General features: G+C 36.6%; 1 long non-coding RNA gene across 2 annotated transcripts in view; it reads right to left on the bottom strand.

Annotated features, from left to right (window-relative positions):
• LOC135413265 (uncharacterized) overlaps positions 1-15816 on the bottom strand; it is a 102125-nt gene that overhangs the window by 3779 nt on the left and 82530 nt on the right. The gene's annotated exons all lie outside the window — the stretch shown is intronic.

Genomic DNA, 15816 nt, shown 5'->3' with positions numbered 1-15816 from the left:
ATGTGGGACACAAAAAGTTTGATTCATATGAGAAAAGAGAATTCTCTAAAATGCTTCACTTTGAGGGCTTAGCTACAGGACCCCTGCCCCCAGCCCTAGAAAAATGAAGCAGAAAGAAGGAAAAGCTTTTCTGTAATAGGAAGAAAAATAAAAAAATTACAATTCAGTGAAAGGTTTTTGCCTAGAATAGCAAATGAAAATTAATCACAGAAATAGAGGTGTCAGCATACTGTGTAATTTAAGCAAAGTTTTCAGTGAACGCTGTTTTAGCTGTAATGAGCATTTCTTTGTGTGTGTGCATGTACAACGGGGAGAAGCAAGGCTAGAGAGAGGCAGACAGTGAAATGTTCTTCCATTGGAAATCCGTGAAAGGATAAGACTAAATAAGGTTATTAGCTCAATTTTATCATTTAGATCTATAAGACCTTTATTTTTCCTTTCAATAGTTAGATTGTACATTATGCGTCTTCCAGAGAAACTACAGGAACTCCAAGATATGCATGACTCAGTTACCAGTTTTTGAGTTTTCTGTGGTTGATTGACTTAACAGTCATTAATGGAGACAGCAATTGGCACTTTCAATAAAATGGCAATCATGGAAATCATGAGTGGTTTTACATCAGATGTCCACCAAATGAGGTTGAGCATGTTACTGAAGATTCACCCAGACAGTGATATTTTTCAACGTGTCAGAGAGAAATTGTGGTATCATCAATAGGGTGTCCAAAATGCTTAAGATGAATAAAAGATAGAAGCATTTGGATCAATTTAATCAAAATAATGACATCTTTTTCAAAAGGATTTTTAAATCAAGTTGTAAAACAACATATTTGTTTTAAAATTATGAAGCAGTCCTTTTTATTCAAAACAATCCAGGGGTTTTCTTCAGTGTTCATATTTTTTTCAGATTTATTCCTCAGATTGAATTTCATAATTTCCAGTTATTTTCATTTGGACAAGAAAATAATTTTTATTCTGGAACTGTGTTCTACTACATTCTACATCTAAATTGAGATCCCACTCTGAAATCCTGTGCTCTGTTTTATGATGATAAATTATTATTATTTGAATGTATACAGATTTGTAGTTGTTATTTTAAAAACATAGATCTGCTGTCTTTGAACATATTTTCCCTTTTTTGGTTATTTCCAAAGTCTTGTTTGACTGGTCTGTCTTATTATTGGATTAGTCACAAAAATGACATGTTGCTGGTATTTCATAGATGTCCATGTAATACACAGATTACAGCATGCTGAAATGTTTGGTTTTAATAAAGCAGAGAATTATTCTTTTCTCTACAGACAGTACTTCTTTTTAATCAGATCCAGAGAAATGTTGTTGAATGTTTGACAAGCATCACTTTATATTTTTCTAATTTAAGAATATGAAAGTCAATAGATTATATCAATAAAGATCTTTACACTGAAGTTTTAGGTGTAAGTCAGTGGCAATTGTTATGCTGCCTTACTAGTGACCTCACAGCCTGTTTTAGGAGACAGACCTTTTCAAAGAGACATAAAGGTCTTTTCTCTTTCTTATTGTTTTTTTCCTGGGGTCATTTCGTGGTAAATAAAAGTTCAAGTGTCTAGCTGTTCAGTCTTTTCTTTTCAAGCAGAGCTCTTTCAGATACCTGAATGCTTTTTTCCTAAAAGAGAAAGACGGTGTGAAAGAGTAAAAGCAAAGACAAAAGCTTACTCAGGATTTCCCTCAATCACTACTATCTGAGAGTCTTATGTCTCATGCAAAGTGCCTAGACCAGCAGTATTCATTTACATTGTGTTTATTTATTCCTTCGACCACCCCAAAGGATGGGTGCTGTGTTTTGTGGTGCTTTAGTAATGGGGCTATTACAGACACCATGTTAAGCTGAGTTCAAGGAACTCATTCATCTGACTGATGGCACTGGCAGTCTAGAGTGAATGTGCTCCTCTAACAGCAAAATACTAATCAAGTTTCGGTAATACTTTTCATGCAATCTCATGGTGCCTTTAACTTGTGAAGAAATGATGCAATGGACAAAATCATTCCATCAGTGTGAGCTGAGGCTAATTAAAGTTAAAAAAAAAGAAAGACAAAAAGAAAAAAAAATGGTTTTCCTTATTTCCAAGGTCATTGAACCAGCGATAAATGCTGTCTCTGAATGAATTTCAAGCTAATTTGTGAGACACAAATTAAAAGTAGATGTGCAATACTGCTTTGTAGTATAGAACATACAACTCTTTGCCTGTGAAGAGGAAAATCTGGGGTCAGCAAGTCATGGAAACACGTGTTTCAGAGTATGCTGGAAGCTATTGCAATTATAAAATGTAATAAATGTTTGACAAGAGGTATTGAACTAACTCCTCACAGACCATCAGATTAAAGTGAGACTGCTTAGTGTGGCTTAAAATGCTTTCAACAGCTTTTTGTGTCAGTAAGAACATAGACAGCATTTTATGAAAGAGGTAATAAAATAAAGCTTTTCACTAGTCTAACCCAGAGGTCAAAAAGGTGTAGAATAAAGTTATCAACATCAGTCCCCAGAAGCCCTGACTGAATGGTGGTTGATGATTTTGTGTATGAAGTTCCAGCAATGGGCACAAAGCAGTACCTTGGGTGGCCTTGAAATAAGAAAGGAAGGACTTCAAATGTAAATTTAAACTTTAATACAGAGTTCTTCCTTTTTTTTTTTTTAGCCCAGAAACCCAAGGTTTAATTTTCTAGAATAACTTTTCCTAGAAATGGCTGCAAAATCATTCCAAAATTCATTAAAATATATATATACACATATATAGCGGACCTATTGAAGAGGATTTAAGCTTGTTTAAAACACACCTTAAATATTTCTTAATATCCAAGAAGAAAGCTGTAATATCAACAGTAAACATTTAATTGCTCCTTTGGTTAACAAGCCCAAATCAAAGCAGAAAGCAGACTTTGTTTTAAAACTAGTTAGTAACACAGATGATGCCCTTCCAGATGGTTATTGCCAGCTATGAACTAAAAAGAGCTTATTTGCAATTAAAATTGGGTTTCAGAAATACTTCATACCACCTGTTACTTTGTTGGTCTTTAGGTTAGCTACCATTCTAAAAGGTTTTGAGCTGACATAACTTATATAACTTTGTAAGCTACCAATTTATCTTCAGGAAGCTTCATTTGGACAAAATAGTAGATGTCATTGTGCTCTGAGTTTTAGATTTATAAATATTATTTAATTTCCCGTGGAAAATGTGAAGTGTTGGAACTGGGTTAGGTAGTTTGATAAATGAATTCTGAACTTCAAAATTTTAGAGCTAATGCTTTTGAAAGTATTCCTAACATTTACCACTGCTGAAGGCGATAAGGGAACTCCTGTTGAAACAGATTTGGCTTTTAGACTTCTGGTTCAGATGTGCATTCATGTTCTTGAATATTCATTACAAGTGTATTAAAACCACTGAAATACCTTCTGTTTAAAAATAGAATGGAAATATTAAACTTTCCTATAGAATTTCCTTTACAGCTTATTTTTGGAAAAAGGCACAACTGCAGCCCCATTTAGATTAAATATGCTCTGTCAGCTCTTCAGGGCATAGTTGCTGTTATTTCTCACTGACAAGTGTTTAGGGACATAATGACCCTTCTATTATTGTTATCCATTTTTGCCTGTGCACTTCTTTTAAAAATCTACACAAAGTTCTAAGAATCCTCAGAATTTATCATTAAAATTTATAGAGGTGATATATTTTATTTTAATTTTAGGCCATGCTAGAGCTAAGAATTTAGTTGTCCTAGAAGGCACTAAAAAACCTAAATTCAAAGATCTCCTCACTTGGTTTTCCTTCTTGTTCTAATTTCAGTGAATTTTATATATTTTTCTGTTCATTTTTGCTGAAACTTTGATTCTGGAAATGTTATCATTCAAGCCTAACTGTAGGTATTAGGATGCAGTATTTTCCCAGAGTGTAAAATATGACCTCAAATGCAACTGAAACAGAGGATAAATTATTGCTAGTATGGAAATTTATATTTGAACATTCATTTTTACAGTGATTTACCTCTCAAGCATTGGTAAGTATATCAGGAAATTTCAGGTATATAATTTATCATACATTCAGAGCCAAAACATGATTATGATATCGCACGGCTGCTTCAAGAAAAATGCAAGTGTCACATAATTTTCCCCTTGTGTTTGTGAAAGGAAAAGCCTAGCTTTATACAAAGTGGCATTGTCAGGTTTGGAAAGGAACTTTTCAAACCAAAATACTATAGATTAAAAAAACCCACTCTATAATAAAGAAAGTCTTTATTAACCTTATCATCTCCTCATTAGCATCACTGATGTGAGATGAGAGCACTACTAAAATGTCTCATTTGCATTTTGCATATCTAACAAAAGCAGATTACTTTGTTTAAATTATAGCTAATATCATTGTAGCGGTGTTATATATTAGAAACTGATTACCTTGTTTCTTCTTCTGTAATGGTCTCATTATATTTGTTTTTTATGCCTCATTTTTTTAATTGAAATAATGAATACACAACAGTGACATCATTAATATTTTATACACATTTTGTTTCTACTTAGTATTTCAGATGAAACACATGGACTAGTCTGACAACAAATAATAGATTTTGACTATGAGCACTGTCTATCTGCAAATAAAATAAGGCTGCTTGTGACAGCTCGGGTTAGCTATAAAGAGAAAAAAATAGTATCTTGTATATTTTCAAAGATCAGGGTAAACTGTAGGTTGTATGCACAGAAAGAAACAATTTACAGTAATGGTCTGGGTACATGATATTTGCAAAAAGCTATGAATGGGTATAAAAAGAGAAAACTAGGGAAAGAAGAATCTGAGAGCAGGATTTAGTACAGGCCTCAAACTACAGAACTAGAACAATGAAGTACACTGTTCTTCATTTTGGGAAGGCTGCCTTTGGTCGATTTTTAGGATTTTTTTGATTTGCGATATTTGGTTTGGCTATTTTTTTTCAATTTTACTTAGATTATCAGCAGATTTTTTCTGTTCTGATGTCTAGTTTGCTTCCTTTTTTTTCTATGTTGTATATGATTGCAATTAATTCTTTTCTATGTGTTAAGATTGACTCTGCCTCTGCTGCTCGCTGTGAAGAATCTTACTCTGAGAACAATATTGATCTGAGAGGCATGAGCAAGGACTTTACCCCTTTCAAACAGTTATCAATCTTTATTCCTCTGTAGCAACCTTGTAAGATTTATCTATGTTCTGTACTATTTATAAAATATTCATATCACTATCTTTACTGTGCATCTGTTCAAATATACTGTAATTCATAAAAGAAGCCTTCCAGTCTTTTCCTCCAATTTCTTGGAACATTTCTTGTGTTGAGGTGTTCAAAATTGTGCACCATATTGCAAATGTGTAATTGAATGCTATACAGAAAGGGATCCTTATCTCCATTTAGATGATGTAAAGCAGCTACATATTTCACTATCAATATTTCTACACAGAAGGTCAAAATATCCCAGTTTTGTTTGTACTCTATGACCTTTCAGGATCATATTGCTTTTTCTTGCAAAAATTGCCCCAAAGTTTTCTACAGTTTTATCTCTTTTAAAATATTCTTTTCAAAGTATTTTTTCTGTTAAATATAATGAAACATGCAGAATTCACAAATATGTAAGATTTTTTGCTGGATTTCATTGTTGTCCTCCTTTCCTATGATGCTTTGTTGATGCTTCTCTGATGCCTGCAGCTTTTTCAACACGGAGTACTTTTAAGGCTTCCATTAATACAGCTGTTTATAACTTTGTACATATTTCTTTTGCTAAACCCATAGAAATCTCAAAAAAATCAATTTAGATTCATGATGATCCTTTGATTTTACTGGATTATATCTAAAAGGACTCTTCATAACATAAAGCCAAGTGTACAATTATCGTTTATACAGATTTCTTTGCGTAGATAATCAAAAAGGCATTGGCTTTAGTGACATTTCATATACAAAGAAACTAGACTTGCTTTTATTACCTTATTTTTTTGTTAGGGTGTATAATTTATTATCATTGAAGGATCTTTTGCTGCCTCCCGAGAAATATTTGTGAAAAGCAATTTGAAGTTGGAATGTTCTACAAAGGGAAGAACTGGGTTGTCCACTGTGTAACATTTTCACATCAAAATGAAAAGTCATTCTGGAAAACTTAATGTAGTTAGTGGGCTATAGACAGGAGGAAAAAAATAATTCTATAGCTAGAAAAATACAGAAGATAAAACCATATGACCCTAAAGATTAGATTTCCCCCAGGAAACTACAAAAGGTTGTCTCTTGCAGCTGGAGTTAAGGTAGTATTGAGACCAAACATATAGCATTTATTGCATATAACGTATATTTTCACTATGTTAGGCAAATTATCCAGTAGTTCTTATCAAAAATGATTTAAAAATGCAGTTAACTTAGAGGAGATAGCATTTTCATGATTAGCACTTCAGTGGTCTTCAGTGTCTGAGAAACTTATATGTTTTTAAAATATAAATTATGGTCAAATCCATTCCTTTTTTTACTTAGATCCATCTTTACGTTCAAAAATCTCTTTGCAACTGCTAAAGTTTTCAGGCATTTTGCAAAACTGCTTAATTCTTGATGCTGACAAATACTCGGGCAATTACAGTGAAATGGTTCCCAGACCTTTTTTTAGCCATGACTCAGCTAAGAAAATTGTCAGTGTTGCTTTACACTAAGTACATGTTCTCAGCCTTTCCTCTTTACGTCCATTCACACTAACTCACTGTCTCACGAAAGCTGCACTTAGACACACCTGAGGCAGCTGTGTACAGTGCCAGGAAAACTAAGGCTCAACTTGACACATTTCATGAGGGAACTATGGCTATGTCACAGGCATGTCCTTATTTGATTAGGACGAACATAAGGGTGTTTTCTAAAAATTAAAATATATTTATATATTTGTGTGTGTTTGTATGGATTTATATTACATCTGTTATATGTCTAAGCAATTATACATGTATATATAATATACAGGTAGTGCTATCATATATGGACATGAAGAACTCAAAAAATTAATTAATTTGATTCTTGTGCCAAAACAGTAATTCACCGATCATATTAGTGCATGTTTGGATACTGCTTAGACCTGTATCAAAAATTTATGAGGATTACAGCTTACTTTACATCAAATGTTAGAAATTACTGTGTTTAATCACTATGACAAGCTCCCTCAGAACAGACATGGGCCACCCCAATGCCTTCCAGTGTGGTGAAGAACTTTGATGGTGACGGGATGATGCTTCTTCCTTTCTAAACCCCTGAACTGACCAGTGGATGGAACAGGGCATATCCCTCTGAACACACTGGGGAACGTAGCAGGGCACAAAATCACCCTTCAGGTGCTATTTCTCAAAAAAGAATAGAGATGCATTGATATATGGAAGATGCTGAGGGGAAAAATAAAAGGAATTAAAAACCGCATTTTGTGTATTTCCCTTAAAATTAAACTAGGGAGGTCTTTGTCTTCCCTTCCCTGACAGCTTACTGGAGGTTCTCTGACAGAGACTGCCTTTTGCCATAACTTACACCTGAAGTTATTTTTGTTAGAAAGAACCACTTCATGAACATTTGAGCAGCTGAAGTCACTTGGTCTGTTCAGCCTGGAGTAGACTGAGGCAAGACGACATTGCAGCCTGCAGCTTCCTTGTGAGGGGAAGAAGAGGGGCAGGAACTGATCTCTTCTCTGTGGTGACCAGCGACAGGACCCAAGGGAATGGCCTGAAGTCGTGTCAGGGGAGGTTTAGGTTAAATATTAGAAAGAGGTTTTCACCCAGAGGGTGGTTGGGCACTGGAACAGGCTCCCCAGGAAAGTGGTCACAGCCCCAAGCTTGACAGAGTTCAAGAAGCGTTTGGATGATACTCTCAGGCACATGGTGTGACTCTCGGGGATGTTCCTGTGCAGGGCTAAGGGTTGGACTCAATGATCCTTCTGGGTCCCTTCCAACTCAGCAGATTCTGTGATTCTGTCATATGTCTGTATGTGTGGATATGTATATATGTAATTTATAACTCAAGAATAGCATTAGTATTTATTTAGTATACTACAAGTATTTCTGTATAATACAATAAAAGTATTACTTTTTTACTATTAGTATGTATACTTTCAGAATTTAAAAATTAACCTCTAAAACCAGAATTTCTGGATATTTTTCTCTTTGTTTCTGTGAATCAATATCCATCAAAGTTTAGAGTGTGTATGTGTATGTATATAAGTAAACATATTTTATTAGTTTTTTTAACATATGCAAGGGCAATGTACAGATAGATGGAACCATAAAAATAATTGCAAACTATATTTCTTTTAACCTATATCTATTTGTATTATTAATATTTTAGTAGTAGATAGAAAGGAAAGTTGGAGATGATTTGCACAGGAGTCTGGTTTTGCAGATTTCCCCTCTAGCACTGGAAAAGTTTTGTGTTGCATCATTTTATCCAATAAAAAGCTGAAATACGCAGAATGACAAAGAATGGCGGACTTAAGAATTAAACGTTTGTTTTTTTTTCTTGTTTTTTTTCCTGGTTTTGTAGCACACATTTGTTAGAGGAGTAAGGAAAACTTCCCTTTACCTATTATTGCAGAAATTCCAAAATAAACCACAGTTAGGGAGTGTGAATAGGTTAACTGTTACAGGAAGTTCCATACAGAAGTTTTCTCACAGCTGATGAAAAAGTAAGCCTTTAAGTAATACCTATTCTTTCAACAGCATGCCTTCTTTACATTGAAATCTTTTGGAATTCTTTCTCAGGACTTTCATCCATAATGAAATAAAATTCTTCTTATATCCATCTATTTAGAACATAAGCTACTTAATGTGTACAAACTGAGAGGGATCACAATAGTGATAATATTCTCAGTTCTGGTGTGGTGTTTGATGTTGCACATACTAAAAAATAAAAAAATATCTCTGTTTTAAGACGTGAACTAGAGAACACGAAAGCATGAAATGCACTTGTGTACATATGAGGGAGGGGTTAGAGAGGAAAACATTTCAATAGCTTTTTATTCTTTTAAAGCAGATTTTGGTTTAATATTAAGAGAACTTCTTCCTCCCCCCCAGCTGAGATCACTGCAGGGTATCTCTCTGACTGAAGTGTGCTACTCCTAGGTTGCAGGAGATCAACATTTGTCTTTTGCACATAGACATCAAAGGGTCTTCAAATGCAGGCAGTAGGTAGAGGGAGAAAGGTAAAATAACTGCCAATTCAGGACATGTTTTCTGAGAAGAAGAAAAACCTAGGCACTGTAAGGGGAGTGTACAGATAATAGAGTCAACAAACCAGAATAAAGTACACAGAGCAGGCCTGAATGTCCGTACTTATTGTTTGCTTATATTGTAGAAACAACACTACAAAAATACACTGCTGAGCTGGGACTTAGCTGGTGTGTTTGGTTCCAGGAAACTTACCTCTCCAACTCCATATGAATGGGATTTTAATTCTAAGCTAGTTTGCCATGCAGCAATTTAGACTGTTTGGTTTCTTTCCTTTTTAAATGATTTAATACAGTACTTTTCACTGGCCCTCAGCTCCAAGAGAAAATAAAAGGTTTTTCTGACCCACTTTTTCATGCTATATATTGAAAACATAGGGCATATATTCATCTGTTAGCTTTACCCTTAGAACCATGCCCAGTGTGGACTCTGAGGAATTCTAAGGACAAATCTGCTTTATTTCTAAGAGGTGGACAGAGATTCATTGTGTGAAGACACTAAGGGAAAACTGCAGGCATACAAAGGTCTTTGACGTATCACCAGTAAATATGACAAGATAAGTACAAAAACTGTTGTTCAAAATTTTCAACGGTTTCTTCAACATCTATTTTTTAATTTTTTTTAATATATTTCCAGGTTATTCTTTTAAATTTAGGAATTAAAAATACCAAATTATGCAAAATTTCTACTTAAAGACTTTCAAATAAATCTTCCTTCTTTCCTATATTTTGACTCATTACTTCCAGCCTTTTTTTCTGTTTAGTCAAACAGAAAGAACAGGCAATGGAAGAAAAGAGGAGAGAAAATGAGAAGTGAAGAAGAGTCATTGGATTTTCCTGCATGCACATATTGATAAAAACAGAAAGTAATGTAAAGACATTATTTTAAAGTCCATAACTTTAACTGAAAATAAACACTTTTCAGTTACTTTTAGACCCCTTCTTATGCATGGAATAAATGCATGCTGCTTCATCAAATATTAGTGTTAAAAAACCTTCTGCTCTCCAGACATTATTTGGTTAAAATTTTATTTTGCTGGATAAACTGCCACCTTTATACAAGAAAATAGCATGCTCAAAATCTGTGCATTTTGTAACACAAGGATCTTGTCCATCCTTCACTAATAGTGATCTCTTCCCTTCTCATTGACAATCCTGGAAACTCTTAGTGATTGCTTCTTGTTATTTCCAGCTTTTCTGCAAGGGTTTAACCATATACTTATAAACAGCACAGAGGAAGGAGTCAATATAGATGTCAGTGTCACACAATAACAAGAGTGTTACCTTTAGCAACAGAAATGAGTACTAGACTATGTAATATTTGGAGAGGGTATTCATACAAAAATATATATTATAATTTAAAAATGCTGAAGAGGTCAAAAAAAATAAATTACTTGACTAGCAAGACTAAAAGCATTGAAGTAAAATCTCAAATCCTTTAAAATTGATGTGTTTGGCCTTAGTTATTAACTCCAATAGGATCAGTGTTTCATTCTGTTTCTTTAAATAAAAACTGTTGCTCGCCCTTCTCCTGCCCACCCACAGGGGGTTATGGCTTTACCTACCAGTAAAGGATGTTGCAGACACCAGCTAAAGGATTCAAATGGTAAGCAAACGTATTAACATGATTGTATTGTATAAAGAATTAGCCATGTGCCAGTATCTAATGTCTAATCATAACACCAATACAGCTCTAGAGGGGTTAGAGATTCTGACTCTTCTTTCTGCAATGTTAATTCCCACCTTACCAACACTCCTGAAAATGCTCATGGATGCCCATTAGCTTTTAGCGATGTATCAGTAGCCTGCAGACCTTTTTTCACATAATTCTTTCCTGAAAGCTGGACTTTAACTCTCATCCGGCAACAGATACATAAGATGTTGTATTTTGTGTAAAAAATGTGTATACATCCTGTCTGAGACCTCTGCCCAACGATGCTAAAAGGTGGTTCTAGTTCATTTTCACCCTCCTATGAAATTCCTTCTTGATTCATTAAAATATCAAGGAGTGGGATACTCACATCTACTTTATCAATAGGTAGCAGAATATGTAGCAATTTGCAATGGTTCCACAAAGAAAATACATAATCTTCTGGTGGTCCTACTTCATAAGCCACTTTTTTCCCACCTCTGTTGTTCATTTTCCCAGGATTTTCCCTTGCACAAAGGGACAGTGAAGGGGCATTGATTTTCATGGGCAGTTGTTCTATAACTAGTACATACACCAGTCCAGATCTTCATGTGGCTAACAGCCATAGAGGTAAGTTCATGAGGGAGATTTGGTTTGCTTTTCTTTCTTTTTTTTATTTTCCTTTCTCCCGCTTTTCCTTAAAAGAAAGAAAAGTAAGCAAAGCCTTGCTTACAGAACAAACATCCAAAAACATGAAAGTAAGGCACGCAACTCTTAAGGATTCTTGACCCTCACTCATTCCTGAAAAAGCAGAACACAATGAGATATTAGCAATCATTGTGTTTGGATTTGGCTCTAAAGCCAGGAACAGTCTTCATACATTTAAAGTACTTCTACCTAATATTGTTATTATACAACTGATAAATAGTTTTTACTTGAGCTATGAAACCCATTATCTCTCACCAGTGGGGAATCCTTAGCCTTTCGTCTTTATGTATTTTGTATTTTAGGGTGTGTAGTATAATTCACTATTTCAAGTGCTATGAAGCAAAATGCTTTATATATTTCAAATTGTGGAAGATGAAATCAGCAGCCATCATAAATATTCATAATCTTAACCTTTTTCTTTTTATAGTAACGTCCACATTCAGTTCTGTATTGTACACAAAATAAGAGAATGCAGCAGTTTGATTTGGCAATGCGATCTTCTGATCTTTGTTGTTTTACATAGTTAGCTACTTTATCTGAAACTCCTGTATAGATGTAAGCTAAGGTTATGTAAACCAGAGGTCTTCTCCATTTCTTGTTTGTTTTGTGTAATTTTAACTTTTTTAGAAGAAACAAGGGGCACTCCCAAAATCTTTAAAGTATATCTGGACATTTCCACAGGCATTAGTAAAAGAAATTATTTGGTAGATAAAAGTACTTTGCTTTCAGCTCATTTTCCTTATCGGTAATAGAGAAGTTTTAAATTGCTTTATTGTGCTGTCCTAGATTGCTTTAACCTAGATTTTTCACACACATAAGTATGCTTTTTCTCCTGACAAGAAATACCTGTGGAACATGTTCAGATGGAACAACAATTGATGATGAAGAGAGGACCTGTTTCTACATCTCTCTAACAGACTCATCACACAATTATAGCACACTGTAGTGGGTTTCTGTGGCTGGGTTTTGGTAGCAGGGGGGGCTTACAGGGGTGGTTTCTGTTAGAAGCTGCTAGAAGCTTCCCCTGTCCCATGGAGCCAATGCCAGCCAGCTCCAGGACGGACTTCCTGCTACTGGCCAAGGCTGAACCAATCAGGAGTAATAGTAACGCCTCTGTGATAACATATTTAAGAACAGAAGATTGCTGCGCAGAAGAAATTCCATCCTGGGAGGAGTAGAGTGAGAGCATGGGAATAACAACGTAGACAGTGCAGAAGGTCAGTGCAGAAGGAGGGGCAGGAGGTGCTCCAAGCACCAGAGCTGAGGCCCCTGCAGCCCGTGGTGCAGACCATGGTGGAGCAGCTGTGCCCCGGCAGCCCATGGAGGACCATCGGGGTGCAGAGACCCACCTGCAGCCCATGGAGGAGCCCATACTGGAGCAGGTGGATGCATGAAGGAGGCTGTGACCCCGTGGGAGGCCCAGGATGGAGCAGGGTCCTGCTGGAACCTGCGGCCCATGGAGAGGGAAGCCCACAGTGGAGCAGATTTTTCCCGGGTAGGACTTGCAGTCCCTGTGGGGGACCCATGTCGGTACAGCTCATTCATGAAGGACTGCACCCCATGGAGGAGTGACCCACGGGACAGCAGTTTGGGAAGAACTGCTGTCCGAAGTATGGACTCACGTTGGAGAGGTCCATCAAGGACTGTCTCCTGTGGGAGGGACCCCACGGGAGCAGGGAAAGGACTCCTCTCCTCTGAGCAGCGGCAGAAACAACTGACTGCAAATCCCCATTCCCCATCCCCCTGCACTGCTGTGGGGGAGGAGGGAGAACATGGAAGGAAGAAGGGGTGGGGGGAAGATGTTTTTAAGACTGTTTCATTTCTCACTCTTTTGCTCTTATCCTATTAGTAATAAATACAAGTAATATCCCCACTTTAAGTCTTGTTTTGCCTGTCAAGGTAATCAGTCACTGACCTCTCCCAGCTCTTATCCCTACTCATGAATTCTTAACTGTTTTTTTTCTCTCTCCTCTGTTCAGTTAGAGAGGGAGAGTTAGAGAGCATTTTTAGTGGGTACCTGGTATCTGGCCAGGGTCAACCCACTACACACACCTAGCACCAGTATAGTCACTGACTCATATGCTTTTTTAATCTAGATATTTTCTTGTTCATAATGTATACTTAAGAATTCCATCAATTTAGGAATTCCATTTCACAATGGTGTAGACAAAGACTTGGTGCTGCTGAATAAACAAACAGTTTCTGTTTGCTTTCTTTGTCCTTTCAAGAGGAAGTCCATCAACCTGTAGGAGCCAGGCACCTCTAGACCTTTATTTCTGAACCTGCCCTGCGACTGCAGGAATCACAGGCTGTGGCGAAGACTGTGGATGAGATGCCTTGCACATTCCTTATTTGCCCACTAGCAGAGTGGAGGAAATTAATCCTCTGAAATTTATACACATTTGCTCTTGGAAAGGTTCACCTGAGCCAAAATTTGGCATTTAGGCTTGCAAGGTGCATGGCATGGGCCCACTGAGAACGTGCCTGGGAAAGCCTCAGGAAATTATCACAAGGAAATAGGAAGACCTGCCACAATTGAATTTATTATTTAGTGTTACTTCTAACTTTATTCTAAGTAAAAGAACTCCATAAAGCACATTAAATAAAGTAAAAGCAACAAGGATTTCACAGCTACTTTAAGACAGAGTGCATTGTGAGTCTGCCCCCTGCCAAGAAACTAAAATTATATATTGCCACGGTCCGGGGGAGGAGGGAGTGGGACCGCAACACTGCACAAAGGGTCCGAGTCAAAGCTGAAGGTGCAGTGGCAGTTTATTGAGAATGTGCGAGGGTTTATATAAGGTCTAGTGTAGACAGGGCCAGAAAATGGGGTTGAGCATGAGACAGACAGTCAGGGGAACGAATAGGAGTAGGGACTCAGGAGAAGAGGGAGGGACTGGGGAGGAACTGGGAGAGAAAAGAACTAATGGTAGCTCTCCCCACACTGCAGCTTTTTCAGCCAATCAGAGGGAGAAGGAGGGAAAACAGGGAACAGACAACTCGAGGCATGCCTGGGCGTACCTAGGCAGTACAACTGTAGGGGTAACATACAATGCACGTATTTGAAACCACATAAGAACTGTAAAATCCAATAAAGTCCTTTTTCAGTTGTTGTATATCTTTTTCCACGCCTGGAACTGTTCCCACTCTGATTCCTGCTCCTCCACAATATATTGATGTACGCATTCCTGATTTTGCGGGAGTAGGATTCTGATGAGCTAAAACCATCAGTAGCAGTGAACTGTGTAGGTAGGGTGACAGTGTGTTATTTTTAAATTCTTTTCAGTAAACAACTACATATGCTTACCTCTGTTGTACAGGTGGAAACAAGTTCCCATGTCTAAGATATAGAGGAAGCCTTCTGTGGAAGCAGAAACAGGCTCATCACAATTACATTATTATTTTTAAAAAGTTAAATTGCTTTTTTACTTACAAGATGGAAGGACAATAAGGAATCTCACAAACTGTTACTTTTTAAAGAAGTTACAGCTGAGGAATCATCAAGTGGAACTTTTTATTTAATTTGTATTGATTCCACATTGAAATCCTGTACATCCAGTTTTAGCCTAGTGCACATTTTTACAGCTGAATGTACAGCTGGAACTTCTGGAAGCGAGAGCTTTTATTATGGAAATGCTGGCATAGTTTTAGCTGGGGTCGGCACACACAGCATACTGTAATGTGCTTTAAAACTTGAGATGGAGACCAGAAGTCTGAGACTCAACAGTAGCAAACCCTGTATGTATGAAAGACAAGACTCACAAAAAAGTCACACAATGCTGCTGCTTCTGGCATAACTCTCATTGCTTTAAAGGTCCAAATGAACTTCACTGTGTTTGTTTAAAAAGAAGATGGTAACGATGTGCTTTGCACACACAAGCAGAAATCCTCAAAATAATAAAAGATGTGGAAGAGCATGACAATCTTCTCTGATATGTATGGAACTAAGTGATTGTAAAAGAAAATGTTCTCATGTTAAAATGGATAAATGTTAGTATTTTGAAACCACTGTTTTGGTTACTGACAATCATAGGCATATTCCTCAGCCAAAAAATACTGGAATGTCAAAGCACTTTAATTTATCCATCTGTATAATTTTAAACTAACAGGTGAGACAGAAGCAGTGCTATAACAGTCTGGTCAGGATGAAACAATGGACTGATACTGCAGCAAATGATCTGAGAAAATGAATTCTCTTTGGCAAGGATCATAAGGCAGTAGTAAAACAGCCTGATCATCTCACTAATGCGGGTTTAAA

The sequence above is a fragment of the Pseudopipra pipra genome, chromosome 4 (genome assembly GCF_036250125.1).
Source record: "Pseudopipra pipra isolate bDixPip1 chromosome 4, bDixPip1.hap1, whole genome shotgun sequence".
NCBI classification, from domain to species: domain Eukaryota; kingdom Metazoa; phylum Chordata; class Aves; order Passeriformes; family Pipridae; genus Pseudopipra; species Pseudopipra pipra.
This window is presented reverse-complemented; position numbering and strand designations above follow the sequence as displayed.